Consider the following 12,260-nt stretch of genomic DNA (forward strand, 5'->3'; position numbering starts at 1 on the left):
TTGTTAATGGGATGGTTTATGTATGGTTATTGGCATGTTTTTGGGGGGTTAATGGGATGGTTTGTTTTTGGTTAATGGGATGGCTTGTTTATGGTTAATGGGATGGTTGGTTTATGGTTAATGGGATGGTTGGTTGGTTTGTTGTTAATGGGATGGTTGGTTTATGGTTAATGTGATGGTTGGTTTGTTGTTAATGGAATGGTTTATTTATGGTTAATGGGATGTTTTTTTTGGTTAATGGGATGGTTTGTTTTTGGTTAATAGGATGGCTTGTTTGTGGTTAATGGGATGGTTTGTTTGTGGTTAATGGGATGGTTTGTTTGTGGTTAATGGGATGGTTTGTTTATGGTTTGTGGGATGGTTGGTTTGTGGTTAATGGGATGGTTTGTTTATGGTTAATGGGATGGTTTGTTTATGGTTGATGGGATGGTTGGTTTATGGTTAATGGGATGGTTGGTTGGTTTGTGGTTAATGGTATGGTTTATTTCCCACTGATAGAGATAATAATAAATGCAACAGAATAGAACAGAATTCCAGGCACTCGGAAGGAGTGGGAAGCTATTTAATTAAAGTCTATTAATGAATTAAAATAATAATTTTCAGAAATAGCCAGTTGTGTGGACAGTTCCCCCACCTACATAATCCCAGATTATCAACCTGAAATGCCATGAATTGTGTTGGGTATGTGATTGGACACAGATGTTGCTCTACATGAGATAATCATTATTTACCATGTTACAGAGAGGCATTTGGCCATACTGTAATGAAATTACATATTGTCACGATCGTTAACGGAAGATACGGACCAAGGCGCAGCGTGATAAGCGTTCATTTTATTAAGTACTTAACACGACACAAAACAACAAACAAACGATACGTGAAGTCCTAGGTTACACAAAACAAACCTTTACGGAACAAGATCCCACACCGACTAGTGCCAAACAGGCTGCCTAAGTATGGTCCCCAATCAGAGACAACGAGATACAGCTGCCTCTGATTGGGAACCACCCTGGCCAACATAGATCTAAACGATCTAGCACATCAACATAGAAAATATAACACAGAAACTACACACCCTGGCTCAACATTTCAGAGTCCCCAGAGCCAGGGCGTGACACATATAATATTGAATGTTTTTATTCAATATTTAATGTTTTAATTCAATATTGCTGTATTGCTTTTTCTAGGGAATTATAAAATGCATTCAGTAGGCTTTGCATAAAAAATAAAAAATAAACAGTTACTATAGTCTCATCGGGAAAAATATGTACATTCTGTTCTATGCTCTATTTTTGAACATGCATAATTTCAGTTTATAATTTCAGAAAGCACTAACAAATGTCAGGAATAATTTATTTGCTCAAGGTGTGGAAAATACTGAACCCAAAGATAAGGCAAACAACCTCTATATTTAAAGCTTTAATAGACAAACAATAGACCTATGCATATAGGGAGACAGACAAGTTCCTCTGAGAGGTTCGTAGCAATCTGCCAACCTCCTCAAGGGCAGGCAGGCATAAATACCCTTGCTTATCTGTTCGTTCTCCAAGTGTTCCGGGCCCCTGGTCAAAACATTAATCAAGGTTGTCGACACTACTTGGGTCAGAGTGAGCCGTTAATTAGGTCTCTATCATTTAAAACCTTTACAGCCATTGGCCCTTGGCCTCAGGGCACCAAGAGGTCACATAGGATACCAGGTTCTGCTTTATGGTGACTCCTAACCTCTTGGAAGTCACTCAGGAGCGGAGTTCAGATTTAAGGGTGACCAAGAATATAGATCTTAACACCCACCTAGTTTTCTATTAATGTATGTAACAAAAACAAAACTCTCTCAAATTGTAAATCAGTGATTGTCTTAAAGGCCCAGTGCAGTCAAAAACGTGATTTTGGTGTGAAAAAATAATGCAATTTTAGTGTAAGTGCTGTTTGAAAAGACCGCCTAAAATTTCAGCCTGTTTTGGTGGGATGGAGTTTTGACCTTCCATGGTGACATCACCATGCGGTAAATTAGTTATAGACCAATAAGAAAGAGAGTTCTTAACCTCTCTGCCAATAACAGCTAATTTTCTGTTTTCCCCTCCACACTCAGACGACTCCCAGACAGTCCTGGCAAGATTCTTGTTTGAGAAATTGCCCTTTGCTAAGAAGCTATTATTGTTTATTTTTGACCATTTAAATTGAAAACAATAACAGTAAGGTACTTAACTGTTACGGATCAATTCTTTGATATCGAGATTTAAAAAAGTCTGCATTGGACCTTTAAAACACACACACCTTGTATATCTCCATTCTCTTTACAGTCCACCAATTCTGGTTAGAGACGGACCCAGTGTTTGAGAGGTCTGTGGGTGGCTCCTCCAATGCCAGCCTGGCCATACCTCCTCAGAACCACAGTGACCCAGTAGTGCTGTTCTCAGGTCTGCAATTACTGCTGAGCTACCACCATCTGTTCATCCCTCTCTACTGCCTCCTGGTGGCCGTGACCTGCATGGGCAGCACCCTCCTGCTAGCATGCATCCTGACGGACAGGAAGCTCCACAACGCCACCAACTTCTTCATAGGGAACCTTTACTACACGGGCCTATCATTAGTAATCAGGTAGAGTTTTTACTACTTGTTTGTATAGTCAATAAGTAGTCAAAACACTACAGGTAGACCACAGTTTTGCAGCTCAGGGCTGCACGTCCTGTGCTGGTTGTTGTTAGCTAGCTGTTTGATAACTGTAATCATCTTCCATCCTTCGTCATCCTGTCTTTCATAGCCCTTATGCTGGCACCATCTGGATGTTCACATCTGTCACAGTCTCTTTATAACTCTCATCATTAAGCTCGAGGCCCTGGGTCTGAACCCCGCCCTGTGCAACTGGGTCCTGGACTTCCTGACAGGCCGCCCCCAGGTGGTGAAGTTAGGAAACAACATCTCCACTTCGCTGATCCTCAACACTGGGGCCTCACAAGGGTGCGTGCTCAGCCCCCTCCTGTACTCCCTGTTCACCCATGACTGCGTGGCCAAGCACGCCTCCAACTCAATCATCAAGTTTGCAGATGACACAACAGTAGTAGGCTTGATTACCAACAATGACGAGACCGCCTACAGGGAGGAGGTGAGGGCTCTGGGAGTGTGGTGCCAGGAAGATAACCTCTCACTCAACATCAACAAAACAAAGGAGATGATCGTGGACTTCAGGAAACAGCAGAGGGTGCACCCCCCTATCCACATTGACGGGACCGCAGTGGAGAAGGTTGAAAGCTTCAAGTTCCTTGGCGTACACATCACCGACAAACTGAAATGGTCCACCCACGCAGACAGTGTGGTGAAGAAGGCGCAACAGAGCTTCTTCAACCTCAGGAGGCCGAAGAAATTTGGCTTATCACCTAAAACCCTCCCAAACTTTTACAGATGCACAATTGAGAGCATCCTGTCGGGCTGTATCACCGCCTGGTATGGCAACTGCACCGCCCACAACCGCAGGGCTCTCCAGAGGGTGGTGCAGTCTGCCGAACACATTACCGGGTGCAAACTACCCGCCCTCCAAGACACATACAGCACCCGATGTCACAGGAAGGCCAAAAAGATAATCAAGGACATCAACCACCCAAGTCACTGCCTGTTCACCCCGCTATCATCCAGAAGGCAAGGTCAGTACAGGTGCATCAAAGCTGGGACCGAGAGAATGAAAAACAGCTTCTATCTCAAGGCCATCAGACTGTTAAATAGCCATCATTAGCACATTAGAAGCTGCTGCTGCCTATTGAAATCACTGGCCACTTTAAGAAATGGAACACTAGTCACTTTAATAATGTTTACATATCTTGCACTACTCATCTCATATGTATATACTGCAGTGCTTTCTATTCTATAATATTATTTTGTATCTTAGTCCATGCCGCTCTGTCATTGCTTGTCCATATATGTATATATTCTTAAATCCCATTCCTTACTTTTTGGTGTGTATTGGGTATATGTTGTGTAATTGTTAGATATTACTGCACTGTCGGAGCTAGAAGCACAAGCATTTCGCTACACCCGCTATAACATCTGCTAAACACGTGTATGTGACAAATACAATTTGATTTGATTTGATTTGATTGGTTGTGAGCTGTACAGCACTGATATTCTGCCTCACATATGAATGTGTGTATGCCTCAAGTACACAACAGTACACCGTTTTGTTGTAGTCCCAGACAAAGTCACCTGATTCAACTCATTGAGGTCTTGATGATTAGTTGACTAGTTGAATCAGGTGTGTTTGTCCAGGGCTACAACAAAAATGTGTGCTGTTGTGTACTGGAGGACTGGAGTTGGGAAACACTGGTTTAAAGGCAGGGATGGACAACTCCAGTCCTTGGGCCCTGACTGGTGTCACACTTTTGCCACAGCTAACACAACTGACTCCAATAATCAACTAATCATGATCTTCAGTTTAGAACACAATTCGTTTATTCAACTGTGTTTGCTAGGGATTGGGAACAATTGACTCCACTTCAGCCCCTGAGGACAGGAGTTGCCCATCCCTGATTTAAGGTATATAATATGTATTATGGCATACAGTTTTGCCTCATACATCTGCATGAATACTTGGAAAAGGGAGGTATAGTAGTTCCCCATCACTTGTTCACGCTTACTTATATATTTTCATTATGTGTGCACAATAGATGTATCAAACTGTGAAGAAACAGGTTTCCTCCCCAGTGATGTTGACTCTTCCTGTCCTGTGGTCTGGACTAGAAGCAAAGACATCTGTGGAGTCCACCCACACAGGTGTCTTTTCTGCTGGAGCAGCTACAGTGGGGGAAAAAAGTATTTAGTCAGCCACCAATTGTGCAAGTTCTCCCACTTAAAAAGATGAGAGAAGCCTGTAATTTTCATCATAGGTACACGTCAACTATGACAGACAAATTGAGGAAAGAAAATCCAGAAAATCACATTGTAGGATTATTTATGAATTTATTTGCAAATTATGGTGGAAAATAAGTATTTGGTCACCTACAAACAAGCAGGATTTCTGGCTCTCACAGACCTGTAACTTCTTCTTTAAGAGGCTCCTCTGTCCTCCACTCGTTACCTGTATTAATGGCACCTGTTTGAACTTGTTATCAGTATAAAAGACACCTGTCCACAACCTCAAACAGTCACACTCCAAACTGCACTATGGCCAAGACCAAAGAGCTGTCAAAGGACACCAGAAACAAAATTGTAGACCTGCACCAGGCTGGGAAGACTGAATCTGCAATAGGTAAGCAGCTTGGTTTGAAGAAATCAACTGTGGGAGCAATTATTAGGAAATGGAAGACATACAAGACCACTGATAATCTCCCTCGATCTGGGGCTCCACGCAAGATCTCACCCCGTGGGTCAAAATGATCACAAGAACGGTGAGCAAAAATCCCAGAACCACACGGGGGACCTAGTGAATGACCTGCAGAGAGCTGGGACCAAAGTAACAAAGCCTACCATCAGTAACACACTACGCCGCCAGGGACTCAAATCCTGCAGTGCCAGACGTGTCCCCCTGCTTAAGCCAGTACATGTCCAGACCCGTCTGAAGTTTGCTAGAGTGCATTTGGATGATCCAGAAGAGGATTGGGAGAATGTCATATGGTCAGATGAAACCAAAATAGAACTTTTTCAACTCGTCGTGTTTGGAGGACAAAGAATGCTGAGTTGCATCCAAAGAACACCATACCTACTGTGAAGCATGGGGGTGGAAACATCATGCTTTGGGGCTGTTTTTCTGCAAAGGGACCTGGACGACTGATCGGTGTAAAGGAAAGAATGAATGGGGCCATGTATCGTGAGATTTTGAGTGAAAACCTCCTTCCATCAGCAAGGGCATTGAAGATAAAACGTGGCTGGGTCTTTCAGCATGACAATGATCCCAAACACACCGCCCGGGCAACGAAGGAGTGGCTTCGTAAGAAGCATTTCAAGGTCCTGGAGTGGCCTAGCCAATCTCCAGATCTCAACCCCATAGAAAATCTTTGGAGGGAGTTGAAAGTCTGTGTTGCCCAGCGACAGCCCCAAAACATCACTGCTCTAGAGGAGATCTGCATGGAGGAATGGGCCGAAATACCAGCAACAGTGTGTGAAAACCTTGTGAAGACTTACAGAAAACGTTTGACCTGTGTCATTGCCAACAAAGGGTATATAACAAAGTATTGAGAAACTTTTGTTATTGACCAAATACTTATTTTCCACCATAATTTGCAAATCAATTCATAAAAAATCCTACAATGTGATTTTCTGGAAAAAGAAATCTCATTTTGTCTGTCATAGTTGACGTGTACCTATGATGAAAATTACAGGACTCTCTCATCTTTTTAAGTGGGAGAACTTGCCCAATTGGTGGCTGACTAAATACTTTTTTTCCCCACTGTATAGCCAGTGTTCATGTCTTGAGCCCAGGAACAGACCAGGGGGGATGTAGCCAGTGGGATTCATAGAAAGCCACTGTGTGTGATGTTGAGCGCAAACACAAGTCAGGTGAGCACCTGGATAACCCTGGTATTATGATGAAACTCCCAGCTATGTCACTCATCCTCAAAGGGTCCTCTTTTGCTATACACCCACACCTCACAACTAGACTACTGTATGTGTTCACTCACTGCAGTCATACACACCTCTTATTACCTGCAAATCTCTATATCTGGTTTCTATGCCCTTGTCACAGTCTGTACATGCAGTGTCTTTCTGGTTTTCTGTGTCTTGTGCTGCTTTAAGGAAGGTTATGGTAAGTTTCAGTCTTTCTGGTTTGCTGTATCTAGTTCTCGTGTGGTACTATAGAAGGTTCTGTTAGGGTTTGTGTTTGGTGCCAGCATTAACATCCCGGGGTCACAGCCCATGCTTTGTTTATCAAACATGACTGATGTTAAAGGTCGAGTGCAGTCAAAATGTGTTATAGACCAATAAGAGTTCCAAACCTCTCTGCCAATAGCAGCACGTTTTCTGTTTCCCCCTCCCCACTCAGACCACTCACAGACAGTCCTAGCAAAATGCTTGCTTGAGAAATTGCTAAGAAACTATTTTTGTTTATTTTTATCCATTTTAATTAAACAATCACAGTAAGGTACTTAATTGTTACCCAGAAATGATTTGATATTGAGATTTTAAAAAATGGCTGCATTGGCCCTTCAAGTTCAACCATGTGAACTCTATGTGACATTCTATATTCTCCCCCTTGCTCTTCTCTGAATAAAGCCAGACAGGGCTGCCTAATGCACCAGCCCCACACAGGGGTGAGAAAAGGCCCTCTAAAGAGCATTCTCATGTCAGAAACTGTGAAAAATTCTCAAAGATGCCGAAGGTCATGCAGGCTGATGTAAGAACCACTGAAGTGTAGATCTGCAGTGCTCTCTGTTCCCTCTGCTGGATATCAGTCCCTATAGCAGGGATGTACAATAAGTGTGAGCCTCCTAAATAAAGTGCCAATTACCAGAAGAACTTAAGCTTTGTTCACACTGCAGACCTTAATGCTCAAATCAGGTTTGTTTTCAAATCTGTTTTGGAATATTGACTGTCCAAACAGCAAGTTACAAGTGACCAAATCGGATTTGTGTGTGTTTAGACAGCAGTCATTTACTGGTGTCACGCCCTGACCTTGAGAGCCCTGTTTTTCTCTAGTTGGTTTGGTCAGGGTGTGAATTCTAGATGTTCTATTTCTATGTTGGCCGGGTGTGGTTCCCAATCAGAGGCAGCTGTCTATCGTTGTCTCTGATTGGGGATCATACTTAGGCAGCCATTTTGCCACCCTTAGTTGTGGGATCTTGTTTCTGTTTGGCTTGTGGTTGTGCAGCCTGTTGAACTTCACGTTCGTTTGTATTTTGTTGTTTTGATCTGTATTCAGTGAATAAAGGAATATGTACGCATACCACGCTGCACCTTGGTCCGATCCATCTATCAACGAGCATGACAGAAGATCCCACCACCAACGGACCAAGCAGCGTGGCAAGGAGGAGCAGACATGCTGGACACAGGTGGGGAAGACATTCTGCACATGGGAGGAGATATTGGCCGGTAAGGGACCCTGGGCGAAGGAAGAAGCCCAGGCAGGAAAGGATCAACGGCGACATCGTAGTTCAAGACCGCGAAGGAAGCCCGAGAGGCAGCCCCAAGAAATTAATTTGGGGGCACACGGGGTGGTTGGCGAAGCAGCAGGAGGCCCTGGAAGGGCTGACTGTGGAGGAGGAGGAGGCCGCTATGATAGAGGCCCTCCAAGACCTGCAGCTCAGCACTCTGAGAGAGGAGACCACCACCTTACGGGGGCTGTTAGCTAAGAGGGAGCAGGAGATCTCCCTTCAGAGGGAGGCGCTGCAGGAGGCCCACAGGGAGAAGGAGTCAGTGGATGCACTGAGAGAGGAGCTGGCCAGGCAACAGGAGGAGCTGAGAGAGGAGTTAACCCTCCAGCAGCAGAGAGCGCAGTCCTTAGAGCAGAGGCTGGCGGAGCCAGGTTTCAGAGTAGAGCCAACTCCCCGCACTCGCGTTAAGGAGCGTGGGACCGTTCAGGCACCCTGTTATGCGGTGATACGCACTGTGTCTCCAGTGCGCATTCACAGCCCAGTGCGCTTGGTGCCCGCGCCCCGCACTTGCCGGGCTAAAGTGAGCGTCCAGCCAGGACGGTTTGTGCCTGCTCCTCGCGCCAAACCAGTGGTGCGTGTCTCCAGTCCGGTACGGCCCGTGCCTGCTCCTCGCACCAGACCAGTGGTGCGTGTTTCCAGTCCGGTACGGCCCGTGCCTGCTCCTCGCACCAGTCCAGTGGTGCGTGTTTCCAGTCTGGTACGGCCCATGCCTGCTCCTCGCACCAAACCAGTGGTGCGTGTCTCCCCAGTCCGGTACGGCCCGTTCCAGCGCCACACACCCGACCTCCAGCGAGGGTCCTCTGCTCCACTCCAGTGCTGGAGCAGTCCACTCCATCGGTATCTAGTCCAGCTCCGGTCAGCTGGTTCAGTCCGGTGCCAGAGCAGTCCGCTCCACCGGTGCCTAGTCCAGCTCCGGTCAGCTGCTCCAGTCCAGTGCCAGGGCAGTCCGCTCCACCGGGGTCCAGTTCAACTCCGGTTAGCTGCTCCACTCCTGTGCTGGAGCAGTCCGCTCCACCGGTGTCCAGTCCAGCTCCGGTTATCTGCTCTTCCCCCATGCCGGAGCCATCCGCTCCACCTGCGTCCGAGCCGGAGCCAGACGTCAACCCCTCTCAAGGGTCGGGGCCTCCCACACCAGGGTCCAGACAGGGCTTGGTGCATCACGGGAGGACTGCCGGGCCGGAACCAGACGTTAACCCCTCTCCAGGGTTGAGGGCTCCCACACAAGGGTCCAGACAGGGCTTGGTGCATCGTGGGAGGACTGAGAGGGGAAGCATCGCGCCGGGGTCCAGACCGGACCGGGTGTGCAACGGGGAGGCAGGAAGGGAGAAGAGGTTAATACCGACGTCGCGCCCGAAGCCGGAGCCGACACCGAGGCTAGGTGCCCACCTGGACCCTCCCTTAATGAGTCAGGTTGTTGCGGCCGGAGTACGTACCTTTGGGGGGCGGGGGTACTGTCACGCCCTGACCTTGAGAGCCCTGTTTTTCTCTAGTTGGTTTGGTCAGGGTGTGAATTCTAGATGTTCTATTTCTATGTTGGCCGGGTGTGGTTCCCAATCAGAGGCAGCTGTCTATCGTTGTCTCTGATTGGGGATCATACTTAGGCAGCCATTTTGCCTACCTTAGTTGTGGGGATCTTGTTTCTGTTTTGGCTTGTGCAGCCTGTTGAACTTCACGTTCGTTTGTATTTTGTTGTTTTACTCTTTATTCAGTGAATAAAGGAATATGTACGCATACCACGCTGCACCTTGGTCCGATCCTTCTATCAACGAGCGTGACAGCTGGCATGGCTACAAAGTTGTCATAGTAACAACGGGTGTGTGGCAGTGGTGTAGGCTGATTGGTGGTGGTGCTCCTGCTTCCTATCACTCAGAAGTTATGTAGCAAGCTAAAGTGACAACAATGTCTGCCATGGATGTTTCCCAATTGCATTGAATGTTCAAAATCATAGTGTAAGAACACTTTTAAAGCCTCAAAGGATAAAATGATCCAAACTTTAAAAACAAGTCATTTTTGGCCAGCACATGTTCTTGTCAAACTGTCAACAGAGTAGCTAGCAAGCAACAAGATATGCCAAATAATAGTTTAGAAACCACTTAGATTTGACCACTCAGACACAAGTCGCATGGCCAGGAATCAGATTTGTATCTTTCAAACCACCTTCGTAGGTGGTTTGAAATGTGGCTTGAAATATCAGATTCCTTGGGCTTTTTGGCTGTTCAGACTGCAGGAAAAAGAACCGATTCAAGTAGGATATGCAAAGAAAATAGGATTTGAGTTGCCAATGTGAACAAGGCTTTAGAGCTCTGTTATACAGTGAGGGAAAAAAGTATTTGATCCCCTGCTGATTTTGTAAGTTTTCCCAATGACAAAGAAATGATCAGTCTCGTTTATTTGAACAGTGAGAGACAGAATAACAACAAAAAATCCAGAAAAACGCATGTCAAAAATGTTATAAATTGATTTGCATTTTAATGAGGGAAATAAGTATTTGACCCCCTCTCAATCAGATGGATTTCTGGCTCCCAGGTGTCTTTTATACAGGTAATGAGCTGAGATTAGGAGCACACTCTTAAAGGGAGTGCTCCTAATCTCATTTTGTTACCTGTATAAAAGACACCTGTCCACAGAAGCAATCAATCAATCAGATTTCAAACTCTCCACCATGGCCAAGACCATAGAGCTCTCCAAGGATGTCAGGGACAAGATTGTAGACCTACACAAGGCTGGAATGGGCTACAAGACCATCGCCAAGCAGCTTGTTGAGAAGGTGACAACAGTTCGTGTGATTATTCGCAAATGGAAGAAACACAAAATAACTGTCAATCTCCCTCGGCCTGGGGCTCATGCAAGATCTCACCTCGTGGAGTTGCAATGATCATGAGAACGGTGAGGAATCAGCCCAGAACTACACGGAGGATCTTGTCAATGATCTCAAGGCAGCTGGGACCATAGTCACCAAGAAAACAATTGGTAACATACTACACCGTGAAGGACTGAAATCCTGCAGCGCCCGCAAGGTCCCCATTCTCAAGAAAGCACATATACAGGGCCGTCTGAAGTTTGCCAATGAACATCTGAATGATTCAGAGGAGAACTGGGTGAAAGTGTTGTGGTCAGATGAGACCAAAATCGAGCTCTTTGGCATCAACTCAACTCGCCGTGTTTGGAGGGGGAGGAATGCTGCCTATGACCCCAAGAACACCATCCCCACCGTCAAACATGGAGGTGGGAACATTATGGTTTGGGGGTGTTTTTCTGCTAATGGGACAGGACAACTTCACTGCATCAAAGGGACGATGGACGGGGCCATGAACTGTCAAATCTTGGGTGAGAACCTCCTTCCCTCAGCCAGGGCATTGAAAATGGGTCGTGGATTGGTATCCCAGCATTACAATGACCCAAAACACACGGCCAAAGTAACAAAGGAGTGGCTCAAGAAGAAGCACATTAAGGTCCTGGAGTGGCCTAGCCAGTCTCCAGACCTTAATCCCATAGAAAATCTGTGGAGGGAGCTGAAGGTTTGAGTTGCCAAACGTCAGCCTCGAAACCTTAATGACTTGGAGAAGGTCTGTAAAGAGGAGTGGAACAAAATCCCTCCTGAGATGTGTGCAAACCTGGTGGCCAACTACAAGAAACGTCTGACCTCTATGATTGCCAACAAGGGTTTTGCCACCAAGTACTAAGTCATGTTTTGCAGAGGGGTCAAATACTTATTTCCCTCATTAAAATGCAAATAAATTCATAACACTTTTGACATGCGTTTTTCAGGATTTTGTTGTTGTTATTCTGTCTCTCACTGTTCAAATAAACCTACCATTAAAATTATAGACTGATCATGTCTTTGTCAGTGGGCAAACGTACAAAATCAGCAGGGGATCAAATACTTTCTTCCCTCACTGTATTTCATGGATTATTGATAGATGAAACATTGTTCCCATCAGTAGCGTATTGCAGAATCTTTAGGAGGCTGTTGTGAATCTGTATGTAACCTCGTGATATGCTCTATAGGCTCTTCCAGGCTAGAATATTTAGACTGTGGTACAAAATGCTAAATATGATCCTATGTGTGATTTGGAAAAGATTTAGGTAGGTGTTCCCAATAACTTGCAATGGTTTGATTGTGTACATCTTTCCATTGTAAGGGATGACCATGTGGTATAGTGTTTATCCATTGTAATTGGTAGA

This window comes from Coregonus clupeaformis, chromosome 13, assembly GCF_020615455.1.
Source record: "Coregonus clupeaformis isolate EN_2021a chromosome 13, ASM2061545v1, whole genome shotgun sequence".
Taxonomy (NCBI): domain Eukaryota; kingdom Metazoa; phylum Chordata; class Actinopteri; order Salmoniformes; family Salmonidae; genus Coregonus; species Coregonus clupeaformis.